The sequence below is a fragment of the Lissotriton vulgaris genome, chromosome 11 (assembly GCF_964263255.1).
Source record: "Lissotriton vulgaris chromosome 11, aLisVul1.2, whole genome shotgun sequence".
In the NCBI taxonomy this organism is placed as follows: Eukaryota; Metazoa; Chordata; class Amphibia; order Caudata; family Salamandridae; genus Lissotriton; species Lissotriton vulgaris.
This window is the reverse complement of record NC_141699.1, coordinates 315,946,623-315,970,970: the sequence shown is the minus strand read 5'-3', so window position 1 is coordinate 315,970,970 and position 24,348 is coordinate 315,946,623.

Sequence of the window (24,348 nt, the reverse complement as noted above, 5' to 3'; positions counted from 1 at the left end):
TGTGTAAATGGATGTTTTTTTAAAAAAAAATTGGTTGGTTAACTGGCTTATTAAGTGAATCTTAGTGAATACATATATTAGCGAGTATTGTTTAAATATTTAAATGTTTGTATCAGTGTTTCTCTTTGTGTATAAGTGGCTGCAGGGGTTGGTGACTGACTCACTGTTTGTATGTGTTTTGAAGACAGCATATGTGCAGGACTGTATGGGTGGACGAGTGTGTATATGTGTGTGTTAGTGAGTGAATGACTGTCTCACTAGTGTCTTCATTAGTAACGACATATGTTTTAATCTAGTATATGTGAGTATTGATGTATATAAGTGAGTATAGTATATATAGTGAGAGATTGTAGGAGTTCCTGTTTAAATAAGTATGTGTTTCTATAAGTGATTGTTTAAGAGAGTAAGTATGTGTAAGTTTCCTTAGAAGTAAGGTGGTAGTGTGTGTATAAATGTATATGCAAATAAATGGATGTTCAATAGTTTATGTGCATGTGTGAGTATGTGTGTGAGTAACTTTTGGATGACTGCTGATGTGTAACAGGATGTATAGGTGTATCACTACATATGATGAGAGAGTATATATATGAGTGACTATATAGAACTGTTGGTGAATGAGTGGATGAGTATATAGATGGTGGAATTACTGAATTGGTTGTTGTTACTGGTTTGGGTATCTCCATTTTTTTGAAAATGTTTGTTTCTATTTTTGAATATGTGTTTCAAGCGTTACATTACACTGAAATTAGGTCTGTCACTCTGTCACAAGGATGGTGTCATCAGTGATGTCATGAGTGATGTCACTGACCATGTCATGAGTGATGTAATATGTGACGTCATCAGCAGTGCATTGCAGGCGCGCAAGTTATAGTGAGTCCAACTAACTATAACGTGTGAATTTCAATGGTTTTATGTCAGTAAAATTTCCAGCTAACTATAACTGGTTTTGTCAGTGAATTTAATAGGTTTTTTAAATGCTAATTCCTAACTATAACTGGTGTGAAACCTATGGTTTTTTCAGTGAATTTCAAAGGTTTTTTAAATGCTAATTCCTAACTATAACTGGTGTGAAACCTGTGGTTTTGTCAGTGAATTTCAAAGGTTTTTTTAATGCTAATTCCTAACTATATAAGACCTGAAAGCCCACCAGGAATCTCCAGTATGCGCCAGGGGACTGCATTGCAGAGAGGTGTAATGAAGCCACAACCCTTTTTACACCTCTCTGCAACGCAGCCCCCGTGCATGTTTGAAGAGGGGAAACTAATTCCCCTTGCATACTGGGGGCCCCTGGGGGCCAATTAGCCCACCTGGAACCTCCAGTATGCGCCTGGGGCTGCATTGCAGAGGTGTAATGAGACTATGCCCCTTGTTACACCTCTCTGCAACGCAGCCCACTGCCGCGTTTGCAGAGGGGGAACTAATTCCCCTTGCATACTGGGGGTCCCTGGGGTCAACTAGTCCACCAGGAGCCTCCAGTATGCGCGAGGGAGCTGCATTGCAGAGAAGTGTAATGAGGCCACACCCTTGTTACACCTCTCTGCAATGCAGGCCACTGGCGCCTTTGCAGAGGGGGGACTAATTCCCCTTGCATACTGGGGGTCCCTGGATCATATCTGCCCAAACACCGATATTCCGAACGATTGTAAATGACTTTTCTTGAGAAACATTTGGATTTGGATTATCATGTCCTATACTTTGGAATTTTTGAAAGACTGACTTTGAGGATGCTATAAATTACTCAAGTCTGCCCGAATTGTGTGGGTAAAATTGATACCTAGTCACTTTTAATAAGAATATACTTATGTCTCGTCTAACATTTGAAAGAAATATCTAGTTATATGACAACGGGATACCGACATAACTTGAAGGAAATAAGAACGCCCTGAAGAAGTTCTGTTGTACAGAACGAAACGTTTCGGCTGGCTGTGGTACATAAACTTAAGGAAAATAAAAGCATTTGAATATACACCAAGATTCAGCGCTTCAATAAGTACTCTAAGTGATATGATTTGATTGGACTCATTGTGAAAGTGGTGCTGTGCCAAACTTTGGAATATTCCCCACTATTCTCTACTACTCACTCTCTACTACTCCACTACTCTCTAATACTCACTCTCTACTACTCATTCTCTAATACTCTACTACTCTCTACTACTCTCTCTCTACTACTCACTCCCTACTACTCACTATCTACTACTCTCTACTCTCTACTACTCACTCTCTACTACTCTCTCTCTACTACTCATTCTTTACTACTCACTCTCTACTATTCTCTACTACTCACTCTACTTCTCACTCTCTACTACTCTCTACTACTCACTCTCTACTACTCTCTCTCTACTACTCTCTACTACTCACTCTACTACTCACTCTCTACTACCCACTCTCTACTACTCACTCTCTACTACTCTCTACTACTCACTCTACTACTCACTCTCTACTACTCTCTACTATTCTCTCTCTCTGCTACTCACTCTCTACTACTCACTCTCTACTACTCTCTACTACTTACTCTCTACTACTCACTCTCTTCTGCTCTCTACTACTTACTCTACTACTTACTCTCTACTACTCTCTACTTCTCACTCTCTACTACTCACTCTCTACTACTCACTCTACTATTCACTCTACTACTCTCTACTACTCACTCTCTGCTACTCTCTCTACTGCTCTCTACTACTCTCTACTACTCACTCTCTACTCTCTATCCCTGTGGGAATTATATTGGCATTGAGACAGTCAGTAAGGGGACGTTCGGCGGAGGGAGGAGCTAAGATGGCGGGCTGAGCACCGCCGAGTGAGGACGTGTATGTGTGGTCTGCTGCAATTATACACTACACTTGCCTTAATGAGCCAAGTTTACGCTTTTTCTTTTGACGCTTATTAAATCTATTACAAGGATGAAGGAAAGAAAGATTAATGCGCCCGTGTACTTGCTGTAAAAATCGGCAGGCGACTGGCTGATGATCGGTGCTTTTGGCAGAGGGCTGCTGTGCTCGGCGCTTCTCGGGGAAGGGAGAAAGCGAGAAAACGAAGCGCTCGCTCACCTGAAACCTTCAAACGGGAAGAACGAAAGAAACGGCCGGAATCCGGCTGAAGTCCGGGTTTTTGACGGGGGCCGATGCTTTGGAAACTGCTGCAACTGGGAGGCAGGAGATTGCCTCGCTCCTGGTTACACGCTGTGAGCTTCACTCGTTTGTCACCGCTCTACAACCTCTCAGTCGGCTGGGCGTTCCCCGCCCCGATTCAACAAAGTACGCACCTGAGGTCTTCCTTGATTACACGGCCAAGGCAGCTGAAACAGAAACTGACAGAAACAGCGGAAACGACTACAGCACTAATCTCAATGCGCCAGACCAGATCCAGGAAGACTGCTCCCACAGTGAAAAAAGCACTCACAGGTACTATGACTGCAGTGGTGGCAGGGGTAACGGTGGGGGGGGATAAAAACGAGATTAACAACCCTGCTCAACTCAAACAGCACCCTGAGCATTTAAAACCTGGGGTTATAAAGGGAGGTGCTAGAGTTTGTAGTGAAATCAATGTGGATTCAGGAATAATAGAGATACAAGTAACAGACAAGCAAAAGAGGAGTAGCAATGACAAAGGGGAAAAAAACAAGGATAATTCCAATGGGATATTGGTGGATAAAGAACTCGCTTTACCTATGGTGCCCACAGTGCCATGTAACAAAAACGGAGAGACTTTGCCAAGAAAAACTACTCCACAGGCAAATAAAGATAATGGGCTTGCTAGTGAGACACGAGGAGGTAAGAAAGGGTCAGATAAACTCCACATGGATAAAGGGCCTACATGTTTAACATTGAATGAAGCCAGTGAGATAAAGCTGGCTAAGACAAATGAAACTGGTAAAAACATGGAGGTTGCAGCAGAGAGTGACTTAATAAATAGCCCCTTATATGTAGTACAAGACCAAGCAAGAGACTCTGCACACCTTAAGGTTAATAACACGGCAACAGCACTGACTGAAAAGATCAACTCAGGGGAGAAAGAGAAGGTGAAAGAGGGGACGATTGAATCTGAGGCTAAATCAGATGAAGATTCAAATGTTGACTACGAGGAGCTAACAGAACCTGAAGAAGAAGAGCATAGTGAGGTCTCCAAATCAATAGTTAACAAAAAATTGTTATCGAGGAAGACCAAGAGAAAGGTCAAGACTAAACAAAAAATACTTCTACTAAAAACAACAGGGAAAGAAATGGCAGAAAGTAAAAAAACTTGGTTAATAGACGACAGCCCTCTGAGAAGATGGATAGAGGCGAAAGGTGGGGTTAAGAACATGGCCCTAAGACTTTCAGGGGCAAGCCCTGACGAGCCGAAAAGTCAACTTAGTAAAATACAGGAAGACAACATAAGTAATGACTTAAACTTAAAACTGAACAAGCCTATGGAATTATCAACTGACCCTAGCTTGAGTGCATTTCCCCTAAACCAAGAGGTATCTGACAACATGGCTACAATCTCGGAGGATGGAAGTGTGGACTTAAATACTGAGATTTATACAGGGAATTCTAGAGTTTCACCTAATGATATTTCAGATACCCCGCTGTCTCATACTATACTAAACATTGCTGAGAAATCCAGTGAGGAACAAGATCCTGAACCCTCAATTCTAAATTCTGAAACGATGAATGAAACTATAGTATCCAGGTTGAGGAAAATTCCAACGCAGCTAGAACATAACTCTAGTGCTAAACTAAGAGAAAATGTGGAACACGATTCTTTGGTTGATATGTCCGATGCGATAAATTTTGAAGAAACAGTACCTGATACATCCACTACACAAACTAGTAAAGCCGCAATACAGTGCGCTTCTGACATCTCAGATTCTATACCTCCGAAATCCATCTCAATGGAGGCAATTATGCAGATCCTGATAGAACAGAGAGTAGAGATACAACAACAATACTCTCAACTAAGAGAAGATAATACGAAAATACAAGGTACTATGATGGAGATATGCCAGAATCTAGGAGGAGTAACAAAAGAAATTGAGGACATCAAATCACGAATAGTAGAGGTGGAGGAAGATGTGAACCAAACTACATCAATTGTCAGACAAAATACCTCAAGAGTGTCCCTTCTGGAGGCTAAAGTGGAAGACTTGGAAAATAGGGCCCGGAGACAGAACCTTAGACTTTTCGGAATACCTGAAGGAATTGAGGGGTCAGACCCGCGAGCCTTTATGGTTAAACTTTTTCAAAGGGCCTTTCTGGACCTCACAGATTGGGACTGGGACTCCCAACTCCAGAGAGTACACAGACTTCCGCTAGTCCAAAGAAACACTAATAGCAAATTTCCGAGACCCTTTTTGATTTATTTTGGCAACTTTCTTTTGAGACAAGCAGTAGCATTAAAAGCAAAACCTAATAACCCGGTTACTGTTGATAACTTCACTTTTTTTGTGAAGTCAGATTTAACTAAGGCCACTATGGATAAACGCTGGGAACTCCGGAAGCTGATCGATGCCTTTAAAAATCTAGGATGTTTGGCCTATCTTCAAGAGCCTGCTCGCCTTAAGGTTATTCGGGATGGGCAAGTGGTCTTCTTTACTGATCCTATATCTGCGGAACAATGTCTGGAAAAATTTTCCCGGGACAATGAAAGAAGAAACCAAAAAGAAAAGGAAAATTAGTGCTGCACTCTTTTGTAAAATTCTAGAGAGACAAGCTTATATATATTGATATGCTTATATATGCTTATACTTCTTCTCTCTTTCTTTCTTTTCTTCTTTTTCTCTTTTCTTTTCCTCTTGACTAAGGAGGATTTTTTTTTTTTTTTTTTTGGGTTTGAATTGAATCGAATTGAATATAGATACAATAAGATACAATTAGGCATGAATTAAATATGGTTAGAGCAGCCATTCATACATGTTTCTTCACTGCGCTGCCACGCTAGCGGCAGCAACGCTAGAGGGGAGCTCCCCCCCAAGAAACGGGTTGCAACAAGGTAGGGGGTGGGGTTGCCACAAGGGCAGGGGTGGCAACGGGTGTCGTGGGTGGGGGGTGGTGATAAAAGTAAAAAATATGATTGCAAGACTTGACGATGTATTTTTGTTTAGGAAACGTAGAAACGAAATGGTATTGAAGGTAAAACATATTGAGGAAAAGGAGAACAACATATTTACGATTAATATTAAATAAATGCTTAAGCTAAGAATTCTATGCTGGAATGTAGATGGCTTAAACAGTAAAAGTAAAAGAAAACTAGTACAGGAAGAGATTAAATTGTATAACCCCAATATAGTGCTGCTGACAGAAACTCATATAAAATATCAAGACAGAAAGGTGTTAATCCAACTAGGCTATGAATTGGTTGTTTGTACTTCTCTGAATGAGACCATAAGGGGGGTTGCTATTTTAAAACAAAAAACACTCCCACTAGAGATAATTAAAACTGCCTCTGATATTAGAGGTAGATGGGTAATAGCACAGATGCAAGGAGTGAAGGCTAAGCTGGTACTGTGTGTGGTATATGGCCCAAATATTGATAAGCCTAAAATTTATGAAGACCTAAGTTTAGAACTATTAGAGTGGGAAGGGGAAACTATGATTGCTGGAGATTTTAACTGTGTTATGAACTATAAAATAGACTCTACGGGGCCAATGAACTTTAAAAGAATGTATAAAGTAAGAGCTGCAATTTTAGAGCTTGCAAGATTAAACAACATTAGAGATCTATGGCGGTCTAAACATCCTGGGGTGCCCGGCTTTACTTACTATTCCGCCCCGCATAGGTCATGCTCTAGGATTGACATGATATGGGCCTCACAACAAATCTTAGATAATTGTGCGATTGAAATCTGTCCCAAAGTCACTTCGGATCATAACCCTCTTCTTCTGGATGTTAATATCGAAAATCAGAATGTAAAGCCACGAAAGTTCACTTTTCCTAGACATCTGCTAGTTGACCAAACGTTCACTTCACTAATTAAAAAACACATACAAGAGTTTATTGAATTAAATGTCGATACAGCTAGTATCAATACGGTATGGGATGCTTGTAAATGTAGCATTAGAGGGTGTGTCCAACAATATGTATACAGGCTCAATGCAGAAAACTATAATAAGAACAAAGATATGACATCTAAATTGTTGGATCTGGAAACACAATTGGCTGAAGCGACTTTGCAATCAAAAAGCGATATTGAGGGGCTTAGAGCACAATTGGTGGAACTGCAAGCTGGACTCAGAAAAGTGTTGAGAGAAAGATATGCAACTAAACTACATAAATACAAGGTAGATCAGTATGAAGGTGGGGACTGTATCGGGAAAATATTAGCTTTTAAAACTGCAGATAGAAAAGCGAAAACTAGAATAAAGGAAATAGTTGGACTAGATTCTGTGATATATGGACAAGAGGATCAAATCCTAAAGCAATTCGTAAAATTTTATCAACACTTATATACCCCTGAGGAGCCATCGAATGACGCAGAGGTTGTAAAATATCTAGATCAATACTTAGGGCCATCGGGTGCACTAAATCATGAAGTAACTCAGCAGTTAAATACTGATATCACTACTGAGGAGATTAAATTGGCTATTGACCATTTACCATTAGGTAAAGCGGTAGGTGAGGATTGCATACCAGGGGAACTTTATAAACTGTGTTATCAAGAGATGGCTCCATTACTTCAAAAAGTCATTAACTCAATTATTGTCTCTAAACAATCACCATCTTCATGGAAACTTGCTAAAATCGTATTTTTTCTGAAGAAGGGAAAACCGGAAAAAGAGTGTGGCTCATACCGGCCTATATCTTTACTCAACTCTGATGTGAAAATTTTTGCAAAAATTTTAGCCAATCGGTTAGCACCCCATATGCCGGATATTGTTAATCCCCAACAACATGGCTTTGTGATTGGTAGAGATACTACATTGCATGTTAATACTTCCATAACTGCTCTGGATGTAGCTGAAACTACTAACACCCCACTCAGTATGATAATGCTAGATGCTGAAAAAGCATTTGACCGAGTGGGGTGGGAATATCTGTGGTCAGTATTAATTAAAATGGGCATAAATGGTTCTTATCTAGATTGGGTCAAATCTCTCTATGACGATCCACGAGCCGTGATTAGCTATGGAGGTATAGACTCTGACAACTTCAAGATTGCAAGAGGTACAAGACAGGGATGCCCTCTTTCCCCATTATTATTTGCTCTATCTCTAGAACCTTTTCTAAATGCTTTAAATGATCAAACTAATATAATTCCAGCTCAACATGGGGATATAACCCTTAAATTAACTGCTTTCGCGGATGATATTGCAATATATACACCGGATGTTTGTAAAGCTATGCCTGCAATTATAGAAGAAGCACATAAGTATGGGAAAATCTCCGGGTATAAATTAAATGTTAACAAAACTCAAATTATACTTAACTATACTCCGGTTATATGTAACTACAAAACCTGCAAAGAAGCCGTATACTTAGGTATTAAACTTACCGCTAAAGTGGAGAGAATTGTGGAATTAAACTATGGGTTATTCCTTAAGGAAACAGCTGCGAGTTTTAAAAAATGGCACAAGATACCTTTGAGTTTGTTAGGGAAAATAAACCTGATAAAGATGAAAATCTTACCCAAGTTACTTTATCTGTGCAGAGCTATACCGCTTCAACCAAATAAGCTTTTTTTTTAGAAAATTAGATGGCATTTGTAGCAGCTTTATCTGGGGGTATAAAAAAGCACGAAGGGCGGTAAAATTTTTGACACTTCCAATCTCTAAAGGAGGTCTTACCTTACCGGATTTTACTCGTTATTTTTTAGCTACTTTTCTTTTACGCACTAGGAGCCTATTGAAAAATACTCCCTCTTTATTTTTTCATCAATACATGTTGGGGACAGATGCTAATCAATTTCTATTACGGGTGCATGATCCAAACTATTTCAAAAGAGTAAAGTTCAAGACTGCTAAACATGCTATACGAATTTGGGATAAAATTTTGTACATTAGTAATAGTTCATTTTACAATACTGAACTTAGACTATGGAACAATCCGGGTCTTCCTGACATATTCTCGGATGGCTTGGGTAACCGATGGATTAGACAGGATATAAGCACACTGGGAGATCTTTATTGCACTACTGGGTTGAGGGACTTCGAGAATTTAAAAATTACAAACGGGCTTACGGATGACATGCATTTTAAATATAGACAAATAAGAGATTATTTCTGGAATAAACTGAAAATAACGGAAGTTAAACAATCTGATATTATTGAAGGTATTTACTCAGAAAAAACTAAATCAGTAATCAGGTTGGGATATCAATGGCTTATTAAGGAGAAGGGCGAAAACACATCTCAAATTGCAGCCAAATGGTCTCGTAGATTAAATCAAAACATAAATTCAACACAAATTGGAAATGCCCTAACTCATTTAAGTGAAATAGTTCACTCGTCTAAGTTGAAAATGCAGCTATATAGGACAATTACGGAATTGTATTACACGCCTCAAAGAATATCCAGATGGGCACATGGTAACTCGATGACAGAGAAATCTAGGTGTGCTAAATGTAACACGGACGCGGCTGGAATTGAACACATGCTATTTTCATGTCCTGTACTCTCCAATTTCTGGAATCGTATATCTTACCATCTTCAATTTAACCAGATAAATTCATCGGATATTACGGTACAAATGGTATTATTAGACATCCAAGACGGGAACTATCCCAATAAGGATCTCTTAACGATCTTGCTAGCATGTGCTAGATTAACAATAGCTAGAGTCTGGATTTCTAAAGAACCACCTAATGTTGCGGATTGGCTAGCTCTGGTTTACGAAATTAGAACTATGGAATTTGCCGTAGCTAAACTTAGGGGTCCTAAAGCTCTTCTGAGAAAAGAAAAGATATGGAAGCACTTTTTTGAAAGCCAAGATGCATGATTTAGTTTAGCCTTGTTTATCTGCTCTAGTAGCTTATTACTGTAATAGTAGAGCTAATGTGAATTATAGGATTATATATTAACTATACCTTGTTATCATTCCTCAAATTTTGTTGCTGTTTATATTAACTTTATTTGCATGTTAAGTATCGAACTGAATTGTAATGAATCATATCATTTCTTGCAATCAATAAAAATGTTTAAAAAAAAAAAAAAAAGAGACAGTCAGTAAGGAATTTGGCATGAAGTTCAGTTCTTACAAGTTTTTCCTTGAGTCTCTCCAATTGGTTAAGATCTGATTCGTATGGCAGATGCGCTGACGCACCTCTGTTGCCAAGAAGCGAGGGACCAGAGGCTATCTTAAGGATGTATTCATCCGTATACTATAAGGTTTCAGCTTCAGACATTAATAGAATAAGTTAAGAGAAGGGGAATTGTCAATTTTATCCTTTTCAACCACTAAGTTAGTGGCCCACAACAGACAAAGTCTGCGCAATAATCAGTGAAGAGAGGGGGGCAACCCAATAAACACTTGCGAGCTGTAGTGTTTTTATCTAGGAACCTGAATCGATACTACCATTTTATGCCCTTACACGGCTATAATCAATAGATATCCCTATAACGCCATAGGAAGCAGATCCATATTTCCCATGAACTCTGAATTCGGCCTTCAGCTTTGAAAAACAAAAGCTACTAAAAACATTTGGAACTATTTTTCCCCTAAAACGAAATTATTTTTTTCCAAATTCCAAAATATTTACATTTTTTTGGCACATGTACTCTGCTTACAGTAGAACTATTCATAAAGAACAGAGCTTCTATTTTTGCAAATCTAGAGACAATATGTTACCACAGCCTCTAGCACACTCACAAGCAATTTCATTTATATGTGATGAAATAGTCTCGACCTTCTTTTCTGTAATTGAGAGACATTTCATGTGTAATTTTTGCAAATTGTTCAGCTAAAGATATATGCAATTTTTTGAATGATTACACTGCTTAAAAAACATACAGGGGCAGATTTATGAAGGGCTTGCGCCACGTTTACGCCGCCGTTGCGTGACGCAACGGCACGGAAACGTGGCGCATCCCTGCGCCCTATTTACAACGTGACGCATCTAGGAGATGCGTCACGTTGTACAGCACTGCGCCATGAGGAGGCGTTCCTGCGCAGGGGGGGCGTTCCAGCGCAGGAACGCCTCCTGAAAGTGGCTGAGTGAAATCTATGAGATTTCACTCAGTCACTTTCAGGGCAATGCTGCGTCAAAACCCTGCGCCTGCTTGAAGCAGGCGTAAGGCTTGAGGCAGCATTGAAAGAATAGGCCCCCCCAGAGCATTGCTGGAGCTGCGTCGCGCTTGCGACGCAACTCCAGCAATGCGCCACATTTCCGGCACAGATGCGTCACGCATCTGTGCCGTTTTTGCCCCATGGTGCGCCGCAACGTTCCGTGTATTTCGCATACACCATTTTGAATGCAAAATGTATTTTGTGGTGGGTTGGAATACACATTTATCTTTATTGCTTAGTTTTCAGTAATTGATGGACTTAAATTTGTGGAGTCGGTGTAGTGTTCTTATCTAGGAACCTGAATCGATACAACATTTTATGCCCTTACACGGCTATAATCAATAGATATCCCTATAATGCCATAGGAAGCAGATCCATATTTCAGTAAATTGCCCTTGCAGCCCAAGGCATGGCAAAAGCTACTTCCTTAGATTCCTAGAAAGCACAACGAGTTCTTTCAACATACCAAACCTCCAGAAACCTGGGAAATCCCTGCTTGCTTTGTTTTGATTTGTAATAGAACTCCTGCGAGCACTGTAAGAATGGCCAGTTCTTAGTGACATCTTTATTGACGTCTTCTGTCCAAACCTTACCTCAAACTCGGCACCTTTCAGCTATAAATATACCAACGTTGCCTTAAGCAAACACACAGTGGTGGTTCCGGAGCAGAGCAGCTAATCTACTTGCCGAGAGCCCAGCAGACGCGGAGAGCCCACAGACGCTGCCCCTCCTCTTTGACATGCTGAGAAAGACGCTGTCTTTTCTCCTGCCGAGAAAATCCAGCTCCGGCATTTCCAGCCCACCCTTGCGGGTGACTGGGATATCGAGTCCTGAGAGAGAGATACCAGACCTCCTACATTCTATTCCCGAGGTACAGTGCTGACTAAACCCTTAGAGAGAATTCTTGAGTCAGATTCTTGGCAAAAACCTACTTAACTTAAACTGCTACTTACTTACTCCTTCCCACGTATTAGGCTTAGGTCAGGTACACCGGGGTAGGCGTATTTTAGAAGCACCAGTTGAGCACGTTAGCTTATGTATATATGTATATATATTTTATCCATTTTAAAGTGTCTTATGGCTAAGAAACCATATCAATGCTTTTACATTATTATTAAATAATACTCCTTTTACTGTACGTACTTTACTTTACATTAAGTATTGCGATTGTGGCAATTCATTTCTCTTGTATGAGAAGGAAGACTGCTCAATAAATAATACCTTTTATTGAAAACGCCTGTCTCTCTATTCTCCGCACACTGGTGAAACTAAGAATGCACATCTGACTGAGTGAAATAGCTGTCTATTGTTTCACACGACTCTAGAGATTGACTCTTATTCTGAGGGAGCAAAGTTGTCATGTTTATGCGGTTGTCGGAAGCTGAATCCCTTCTTGTCTGAGCCAGGGAAACTGATCACTTCCTATTCAGTCAAGAAAGTTTCCAGTGACCTCTGAGCTAGCTGGCGCAAACCTAAATTAAGTCTAACATAGTCAGTAGAGACCTAGATGACCTCAGTCCTACGTCTACACTACTGTTTATGTTATTCCAATGCGCAGGGCCTATAGGGAAAATAGGAACTACACTACATGGCGCCCAACGTTTGGTAAGGCGATAAAACTAACGCAAGACATTAGAGTAACTCAGTGGTGCTTTTTCACGCAGACCCTTTCTCCCGTAAATACTCCAATAGACGTCTGGAGTGGGTAAAAGGTTAAAATCCGCCGGAACTTAGTAGGAAGAGATTCCTATGTAGAGTTTTTGGTTTAGTCAACGTTGAAGGATACAGTGTTCCAAAATATTGTGCACCTAATCTTTTGTTTCCTTGGAAACCTGCTCTGCAAACTTTTATTAAAACAATGTCAGAAAATGGTGATAACAACGAAACCGATGAAGCCGCAGTAGATGCGAATTAACGGGGTTTTGATGTTACAGGGTTTAACAAAAGAGAAACTATAACTTTAAAACTTATAGAAAATGGACTGACATCACGAGGTGGTACAGTCATTTTCGTAATAGAGGCATTCGAATATCGGCAGACAGAGGTATTCTATTCATGGATAAACTTTCCAGCGGCAAACGCTACAACACACGAATTTCACTATTACAAAATAGAGGAACCTCCAGAAGATTATACTCCTTTCAAGGATATTGAAATGCCACTAAATTACCAAGAGCACCTGCTCTGGTTTAAAGGAGCCCTTAAACATCATGATCACATCACCAGGCTCGGTTCACTAGGTAGACCAGGAGCAACGTGGCCGGTTCTAGCCAGCTACACACCACATCCTGACATTGATAAAATGTCAGAAAAGGAACTTTTAGCCCAGCTAAAATTACTAATTAAAATTCACAGACAGTTAGTCCAATTTGTAATGCGGACTGCAATAGTCCAACCAGCTGTTAATATTCCACAGCTGACCCCTCATCAGGGGAACACAAATAAAATTACACCACAGAACATACAATCATGTCTGGGAAAAACACCCGCAAAACGGGAACAAATTCCATTCTGGCTAGCACAGAAAATAACTCAAATAGAGGCAGTATTCCCGAATACTACCCCTATTGAGAAACACAGAATTCTGACCATCTGCCTTCCAATGGGGGTCGCACCACATGTGGAGGACTGTGACACTTGGTGGGGCACAGTCTTTGCTTCGATTTACACAAAAACACATGGTGTTCCGTCTCTGGCGGTAATACCAGATGTGCTAAAACAAATTCAGAAAGAATACGGTCCAGAGCCTGCTTTAACACTTGGTATGAAATTACTGAAAGACTTCAAGCAGGTCTGAGCTATATTATTAGCCAACATAAAAGGAGAAGCGGCATCTGTGGCGAACCGCCAAAAATTGAAAGAAACAGATATACCAGATCAACCAATTGAGCTTGCCAGAATCATAGAAAAATCCTATGAAGAACTAGGTAGAGATAGTTTGGTTGGGAAACCGGTAAAACCCCAACTACTTGAAATTCCTAAAAAGATATTTATTAAAAATAATCTAAACACTCCTAAAAAGAGATGGGATGGAAATAAACAATCCACTCCGAAAGAAAAAGGTTTCCAGTTCAGAGGAAGGTCTCCTCAGCGGAGAGAAAGAGTTTCGAGCCGAGAACACCAGTCTCCCTAACGGGAGCCCTCTGAAAAAAGGATACAACCTTAGAAATATGGATAATTTGAAAAAGCCTGATAGATATCAAGATATTGATACACGTCCCTCTCGATCTTTTTCGCAGAAATCGGAAAGAAGAGGACGGTCAGAACACACAGAAGAGCACGTCAAGTCCAAAGACAAGGAACCTGCTCAAAGTAAAAAATTACAATTTCCAAAAAAGAAGGTAGCTAGTATTAAAATAATCGAACATGCCGAGGATACTGAGGACACAGCTGAAAAACGGAGAGTGGGCACAGACAATGCTAGACAGCGCAGCAGAAATAACCATAGCTCGCAAGATCCTGATAAATCATCTGGAGACAGTGGACATGAATAAATACATTCAGGTGGAAACTGCAGATACCAGAGTTAGCGAACCTCATAAAATATACAAAATAACATTGCGTATAGAGGGAGATAAGACTAGGAAGGTAAGGGGTCTGTTTTGGGATAACTTCTCAAAAGGCTATGACATCCTGTTAGCCGAGAAAGATTGGCCCCCAGAGTTTGTCAGGGAGTGCCCTCATGGCGAAGAAATGATTATGCCTGCCTTCTCAAATCATATTCCAATACATAGAAAATACATATATGCCAGGAAATGGGCAGTAGCTCAAGCACCTGCATTATATAAGAATCATGTAGGATGGGATGAGGACTCTCCTCCTCACAAAATCCAATTAAAAAGTCAACCAACTGTACAAAGGCAGTACCCAATGAAGCAAGAAGCTAAAAAACAGGTCAGGGAGATCTTAGATCAACTTGAATACTAAGGGGTGATTGAAACATGCACCTCTCAAATGAACAATCCTTTGTTTCCTGTCTCCAAACCAGACGATTCATATTGTCTAGTCTTGGACTACAGACCCCTTAACTCATGTTGCAAAACATTTGCGGTACAAAATTCGCACAGTGCGGCACTAATGAATAACATAGTTTGCAAAAATTACAAAACAACATTAGACATTTCTAATGGGTTCTTTTGTCAAAATATCGCACCGGAAAGCAGGTATTTAACCGCTTTCTCAATAATGGGGTCACAGAAAAATTTCTGTCGACTCCCACAGGGATTCAAGAATAGCCCAGAATTATTCTTAGCAAGAGTAACAGAGTTACTACAAATGTATGATGATGAGGCATTATCTTATGTCAATGACATCTATCTCACAGACAACGACCTGGATACTCACTTGAAAAGAGTGAACACCATAATACTTGGGTTCGCAGCAGAGGGTTACAAATTCAACTTTAAAAATTCACGAATTGCCCATCTAACCGTCTTATTTTTAGGATACGAATTATCAAGTGAAGGCAAAAGCCTAGCAAACAACTTCTTAGAGAAGTGCGCTGTACTCCAAGCACTGAAAACGCTTAAGAACTTACAAACGATACTAGGCTTCCTGAATTTCGGAAGAACTTACATTCTAAATTATGCGGAGAGGGTTAAACCTCTCTACGAATTAATAAAACCCGATTTAAAACCAATAAATTGGACACAAAAACACACAGAAATTTTGAGATCACTGCAAACAGATATGTTAGCTAAAACAAAATTAGAAACACGCGACAATACACGCAACCTTGTAATCCGAGTCATCCCAGGAAGATGCGGATTTGCGTACCTGACCTCTAATGAGGGAGAAATGGTACCCATAGCTTACAAATCACACTTGTACACAAAAGCGGAAAAAACATTCAGTCTTACAGAAAATACTGTAAAGGCGGTTCAGACGGCTATAGAAAAAGAAAGAGCCCTAGCCCAAGGCAAAAGAATAACTGTTTTTACAGCAGAATCTGCCTTTGAGGCATTATTCAGCCCAGTTAATCTAAAAACAGTGGCACTGGATCCAAAATGGATACAGTGGGAAAATTCTCTTGCTGCAGAAGACGTGACATACTATTTTGTCCCGAACATGAAAAAACTGAATGATTTGAAATATGAAGAAGAATATCCTCTGCCAATCGAAATTCTGCCTCTCCAACAGTACTCTTGTATAATCTATACGGAAAGATTTGTACAGCATTACAATGTAGATGATAAATCCTACAATGCAGCCTGCGCGATTGTTAAAGGTCGCTGGCTCTGCAGTAAATTCAGACTGAAAATAACTAAAACTGAATCATTGAGAAACTGTTCGGCTCAGCGAGCTGAAATCAGATCTTTAAAGATGCCGATCATGAATTCCCGACACTAATAGTGTGTGATTCGCATTTCTGCGTCAAATCTTACAATAGTGATTTGCAGAACTGGGTTCAAAACGATTACAAAGATGACACAGGTGCCACAATCAAGCATAAAATGCTTTGGAAACAGGTAGTTCTTTTACAGAAAGAACTACAAAAGACTCATGTGATACACACTGAGTCATCGACGTGATGGCGTTCACGTTGCAGGGATTTCATTGGCTAATACAGCCAGAGCGGAAGCAACTAAACCGGCTTCCGTAGCCACAAAAAAGCGTTCAGAAAAATACATAGACGGGGAAACCATGCTGGCGGTAAAAACGTCTTCAAAAGGCAACTGTGCAGCACTACAAGTGAACTATCCACTCAATTATACATACGTAATAGACACAAACTCCATTCCTTTTGCTCAAATCCCTGGAGTGGGGGATAGGGTAATTCCAAACATGAACAGGAGAATCTTATTAATAGCAGACGCACACATGGGTGAAGGTCAATGGCACAAACTGATGAAGGAATCTCTGACAGAATTACAATCAGAATACTGGTGGCCGGGTATGAGCCTGCAACATTATAAATTTGCAAAAAGCTGTCCAGACTGCAACAGAGATCGCAGCAACGAGCCAACCGGAGTAGTGCCATGGCCATTTCTGTAGTTAACATAAGGCTATCTATACTTAAAATCCAGCGTCCTATTAATTTCTTTTAAGACTAAAATCACTTTTAAAATGTGGCCCCGTGCTCGGCTGATGCCAGAACTGTTATAAAACATTTGTGAGTCTTTATCGGCACATACGCAATTGCCATGCTACATTCTGACAAGGGTCCTGCTTTTAGCTCTCGAGCTTATAAGGAGGCCATGACCAGCATGGGCATTGGGTTGCGGTACTCTTGTCCCTTCCATCCTGAGGGAAACAGGATTATGGAAAGAAAAAACCAAGACGTAAAGCAATCTATAACGGCAAAGGTACTAGGTGCGGGTGATGGGTGGGTCCAGCATTTAACAAGTGTCCAACATAGTCTTAATAATCTGCCAAGAAATTCTCTAAAAGGTTTCAGCCCGTACAAACTATTGTTCGGAACTAGAATGTATGTTCAGGATTTAGATAGTCTAACTTCAGTGGTAAAAGATAAGAAAGAATGCTTTGACATCAAAGATCGTTTGGCTGTTTTACAGGACTTAAATGAAACAAGAAAAGCCCTGAGCAACATAAAGTTAAAACAACAGCCAACAACCACTGAAGACACACCATCTGTCCCAGCAAGACCTGTCTGGATTCCAAAGATTGGGGATCTGGTCACAGAGAAAATAGCGGTGAAGAAGGAATTTGGGCCTTCTTACAGAAAAGCAGTACCTGTCCTAGCAGTAAACGGAACGAGATCAGTAGTACTACCGCCCCTTGGTGGTAAAAAGGAGAACCGAGTTGTATCCATCGACCTGGTAAAACGACAATCATGTGGCCAATAATAAGTAGTAGGCCCAGTGGACTCCCATATGGATTCCAAAGATTGGGGATCTGGTCAGAGAGAAAATAGCGGTGAAGAAGGAATTTGGGCCTTCTTACAGAAAAGCAGTACCTGTCTTAGCAGTAAACGGAACGAGATCAGTAGTACTACCGCCCCTTGGTGGTGAAAAGGAGAACCGAGTTGTATCCATCGACCTGGTAAAACGACAATCATGTGGCCAATAATAAGTAGTAGGCCCAGTGGACTCCCAAAAAATAGCAGAATACCAAAATTTGCTACAATCCAAGAGGTTCAAACTGAGAGACTAATTACATTTGATAAACCTGCAGTGAATACAAAGGACTATGCACAATGCCATGGAACTTGTGCCTCTTTAAACCCAAATTGAAACAGTTTGTCAAGAAACACCATTCTACAACGATGTAGCCTCAGACTGTGCTAATGAAAGACAAATTTAAAAAGCAATCCCAACAATTGACAGAACTGCATCTGGCTACTTCATCAATTTCGATAACTTTCCCGAAGATCAAAGTGACCCTGAACTAATGCCAGCAACAAAAACTTTTAAAGACAAAGTAACAGAACTCTTTCATCAACTCAAAGAAACGTATCTTATTTCTCCATGGTTAGAATTTTGGATTGTGTTAGGTGTACTTTTCCTCCTGCTTTGGCTCATCATGGTACTTTGTTTGGGAAAATTCATTGAGGGAAAATACAGTACAATGGACACAGCAAGTCAGAACATCAACTTGGTCCTAAAGCCACACAAGTCATCTCACATCTAGAAAAGAGAACTGTCATCAGTGAATGTCACAGCCATTTCAATCCCGGTTTGGGTAGTTTGGGACAAAATGGATTACGAAATATATGGACCGGTCGAACTATTGAAATATCCTCATCAGTTTAAGGTTTCATTAAGTGACTTTGTAAAACCAAGTACATTCTCAGATGATTGGGACTTTGAAAGCATAAATAATATGATGTCAGATTTAGTAATGTCAGCAAAATTTACAGAACATGATTATTTACAGGGTTCATCGAACTATGAACAGATGTATTGCTATAACCACTATGCAGATCACTATTTGCATAAATCTGCTCAACCTAGAAATGTTTATAAATATAATCAATGGGAACATTGTGCAACTCCACCTAAAAGCAGTTCAAAAACATTCTATGAGAAATTCTCATACTTCTCAGGGTTTAACACAAGTGATGCAGAAACATTTTATTACAAACTGTTAGATAAAACAGGGACAAAAAACATGCTGACAAATACTAAATTGATCTATTCGGAAACATTTTATGAAAAAATGATTACATTTGGTTTTGATTTTTTGGAAAAACAACATTGAAACAAAAACCATCTGGGGTACAAAAGAATGGCAGGTACAAGGCCTAGAAGCATTATTTCGCGCCTGCATGATCCCAGAACAAATAATGTTCTTGAATGACACCATTTAACAAACTACCTGTTTTGGCATAGCCAAGATCAAAGACTTAAACAAACCGTCTATTCCAAAGCCAATACCTGATAACACAACCACAGATATTGAGATAGATGTATCCCAAATTTTACATCAAAATAGAACACATCCTGATTGGAAAAAGTGGTTAATCTGGCCAACAGACACAAATAAATGTCAAGATAGATTCCTGAACAAAATACAGGGGTTAAAAATGACCAGACCCTAGATACTCCCAGAGACAACATCCAGGGATAGTAACAACATACAGTGTAGGAAAACTATGCCTTGAATTACTACAAACATGCACACTGGCAGAAATTAAGCAACACCTGACTTTACCTAAAGACGTTGCTGACTTGCGCGATTTCATAATGGGACCGCGCAAACAGCGTCAAAAATGTTTCATAGCGGCCAGTATATACGCTGCATACAACGAAGCATGGAAAGGACTCATTTTGAGACAGCAGAGAAAATACGAGAAATTGATCGTATTCATTTGGAAAAATCACTTTCTGTTGTGGACAATGGGTTAATGACTCTGTCCTCCAGAATATATTCACTGGACAGTATTGTATCATCTGCTATAGATATAATAGATCAGGACTTGCTAATGTTACAACATGGTCAGTCCCAATTACGTTCTATTGTACAGCTAGGCTGGACGTTGCAAAATCTGTGTTCAGGATATGTGCCTTGGCGTTTAATCAACACAACGTCATTGTTCTCTATCTTTAACCTTACTGATAAATAAATCAGTTTGGCACAAAAAGGAGCAGACTATACAATTCTAAGCATTGAAAAACTTGAGAGATTACCATTGACAATGTCAGAAAGACCTTTCATTGAATGGATAATACACGGAATTATCACAATTCCGATAACAACTTTCCAATTTAAAAAATGCCAAGAGTATATACCAGCAGGCCAGTATGAAAGGTCGGGTAAAGGGTACATTAAGTCATCATGGAAATTACCTTATACACACACATGTTATAGTGACAAAAACCAGAATGTATTTCTTAGTGGTAATAATTGTAAACAATCATAAGCGGTATACTTCTGTGCAAAGGTATTAATTTACATGGGGCCTGTGAGGGGACTTCAAATAACCTTTCATGCCACCAGCACGGCACACCTGCAACACAAATAGAGCCATTCTTTAGACAACTTTCTAACGGGAGTTACATTCTAATAACGGACCACAGCTGTTGTGGCATGGTGCCAGGGAAAGCATATCTCGTAAGCGTTAGTTCCATGGTCACTTGCTGTATGCAAGCATTGTATCCAACCGTCCCTACTGATACCGAGGCGACGATTTGGCCTCCGTTGAATATCTCTTCTATATGAATTGATGCTTTAAGCAGAATGAAGTCAGTGCTTTTACAGACAACAGTGCCTATTTCGTCATCGAAAGAAACGTATGATCTTCAAGTTGCAAGGACAACGGCAGAGATACATACACTTTTATCAACTAATTGCCCCGTGCATTTCATGGAAATGCTAAGCCAAATCCTAAATATGTCATATGCCAGTGGTATCGCACATGTATTTAAGACAATTTTTTCAGGACTGTTAACACCCTTCAAAGCAGTCCTGGGCATCTTTCCCAATTTTGTCCATTCGGTCTTTGGTGGCCTACCACTACTTTTGGGACTCGTAGCAGGTATCTTATTTTTGACCCTTATGCTCCAATATGGCAAGCCAAAACGCAGACATGACTCCAGCAACAATGGAAGAAACGATCCTAGCAATACGCTACCGGGACCGCATAACTAAAGTCCTTGGATTAGCCCGGCTAAGAGATCTGAATATGACCTGGTTTCTTTCATTCAGACCTATATGGCAGAACTGCATCTTACCTGTGCTTCGATGTATGCTATGCGGAGAAGAATGCGTGTTGGACACACTACAATCAGCAGTACCAATGGATATCGATACTTTGCTAAGTCCAGTAACGGCTCATGCATCGTGTTGTCCCGAGCAGTTACCAATCCTGATGACGGCATTCGTTGAGACTTCTCCACTTCGATTAGGTGGTGGCAGTGAAGCAAGAAATGAGAGCAACATCACCCAGGTACGACCTTCTGTGAGCATTGCTGATCCCGACACCGATGATAGCAATCATTCTCACGACTGCCCAGTTACAGCATTATCATCCTTAGTCGAACTTTCACCTGAAGCTGTAGACTGTTTTTTTGCGCATCTATCTGAAGTCATGTTCTCCCCTGAACCAAAAGAATAACTTTTAAGCAAACCGGCACACAGCGTTCCAATGAACTCTGAATTCGGCCTTAAGCTTTGAAAAACAAAAGCTACTGAAAACATTTGGAACTATTTTTTACCCTAAAACAAAATAATTTTTTTCCAAATTCCAAAATATTTACATTTTTTTGGCACATGTACCATGCTTACAGTAGAACTATTCATAAAGAACAGAGCTTCTATTTTTAGCAAATCTAGAGACAATATGTTACCACAGCCTCTAGCACACTCACAAGCAATTTCATTTATATGTGATTAAATAGTCTCGACCTTCTTTTCTGTAATTGAGAGACATTTCATGTGTAATTTTCGCAAATCGTTCAGCTAAAGATATATGCAATTTTTTGAATGATTACACTGCTTAAAAAAGTACAGTTCCTATAACGTTCCGTGTATTTCGCATACACCATTTCAAATGCAAAATGTATGTTGGGGTGGGTTGGAATAAACATTCATCTTTATTGCTTACTTTTTAATAATTGATGGACATAAAATTGTGGAGTGGGTGTAGTGTTTTTATCTAAGAACCTGAATTGATACTACCATTTTATGCCCTTACATGGCTATAATCAATAGATATCCCTATAATGCCATAGGAAGCAGAGCCATATTTCAGTAAATTGACCTTGCAGCCCAAGGCATGGGAAAAGCTACTTCCTTAGATTCCTAGAAAGCACAACGAGTTCTTTCAACATACCAAACCTCCAGCAACCTGGGAAATCCTTGCTTTGTTTTGATTTGTAATAGAACGCCTGCGAGCACTGTAAGAACGTCCAGTTCTTAGTGACATCTTTATTGACATCTTATGTCCAAACCTTACGTCAAACTCTGCACCTTTCAGGTAAAAATATACCGACGTTGCCTTAAGCAAACATACGGTGGTGGTTCTGGAGCAGAGCAGCTAATCTACTTGCCGAGAGCCCAGCAGACGCGGAGAGCCCACGGACGCTGCCCCTCCTCTTTGACGTGCTGAGAAAGACGCTGTCTTTTCTCCTGCCGAGAAAATCCAGCTCCGGCGTTTCCAGCCTACCCTTGCGGGTGACTGGGATATCGAGTCCTGAGAGAGAGATACCAGACCTCCTACATTCTATTCCCAAGGTACAGTGCTGACTAAACCCCTAGAGAGAATTCTTGAGTCAGATTCTTGGCAAAAACCTACTTAACCTAAACTGCTACTTACTTACTCCTTCCACGTATTAGGCTTAGGTCAGGTACACCGGGGTAGGCGTATTTTAGAAGCACCAGTTGAGCACGTTAGCTTATGTATATATGTATATATATTTTATCCATTTTAAAGTGTCTTATGGCTAAGAAACCATATCAATGCTTTTACAGTATTATTTCATAATACTCCTTTTACTGTACGTACTTTACTTTACATTAAGTATTGCGATTCTGGCAATTCATTTCTCTTGCATGAGAAGGAAGACTGCTCAATAAATAATACCTTTTATTGAAAACACCCGTCTCTCTATTCTCTGCACACTGGTGAAACTAAGAATGCACATCTGACTGAGTGAAATAGCTGTCTATTGTTTCACACGACTCTAGAGATTGACTCTTATTCTGAGGGAGCAAAGTTGTCATGTTTATGTGGTTGTCGGAAGCTGAATCCCTTCTTGTCTGAGCCAGGGAGGCTGATCACTTCCTATTCAGTAAAGAAAGTTTCCAGTGACCTGTGAGCTAGCTGGCGCAAACCTAAATTAAGTCTAACATAGTCAGTAGAGACCTAGATGACCTCAGTCCTACGTCTACACTGCTGTTTATGTTATTCCAATGCACAGGGCCTATAGGGAAAATAGGACTACACTACAGAGCTTGGGAGGATAATCCATCAAAAGCAAATTGCCAGCAAGCGATTTGTTTCACACTTTACTAAGCAGCGTTAAGGATCTCTATCGAAATGAGTTTTGTATCCTAGCTGTAAACATCAGTTGCTGTGTTATTTAGACAAGTCCACCTACTCAGGACAGTATACAAAATTACAATGTTAGGCTACCACACTAGCCAAACAAATAAAGAAAAGCAACACAGGGAGATTATGTATCAAAAATTGTTATTATTTAGAAACAGTTCATAAGGGTTGTTCAACAGTTAATAGAATCAAACATAAAAATTCTGATGTACAAGGAAAACATTCATTGGTCCAACAGTACATGAGAATACGTCCCAGCTGATAAATAAAGTACAATGGCTACTGCTAAATTCACAGTAAGTTTCTTTAGAAAAATGCCGCCCCACTTCTTTTTGTTTGCTCTTAATTATAAGCAACACATCAATCTTAATTTGATATGTTAGGTATATTTATTTTTACCTTTTCTTTAAATTCTCTTTTTCTGAAAAAATCTTTGGTTCTATGTCAGAGAAACAACACAACAAGTATAACACATATGTACATCAACTTGTACACAACAATTACCAAAAAAGAACATCATTACATCAAGATATACAATACATTCACTATACACAACATGGCATGTATATCTATTTTAGACTGTTCCAAAAGGCAAGTATCAGTTCCTCGCCTTATTGACCATCAGTGATATTTAATGTAAAGAACAGTAGTAGGCAAAGTCACGATCAACAGGAGATATCACAAGACATTAATTCTGT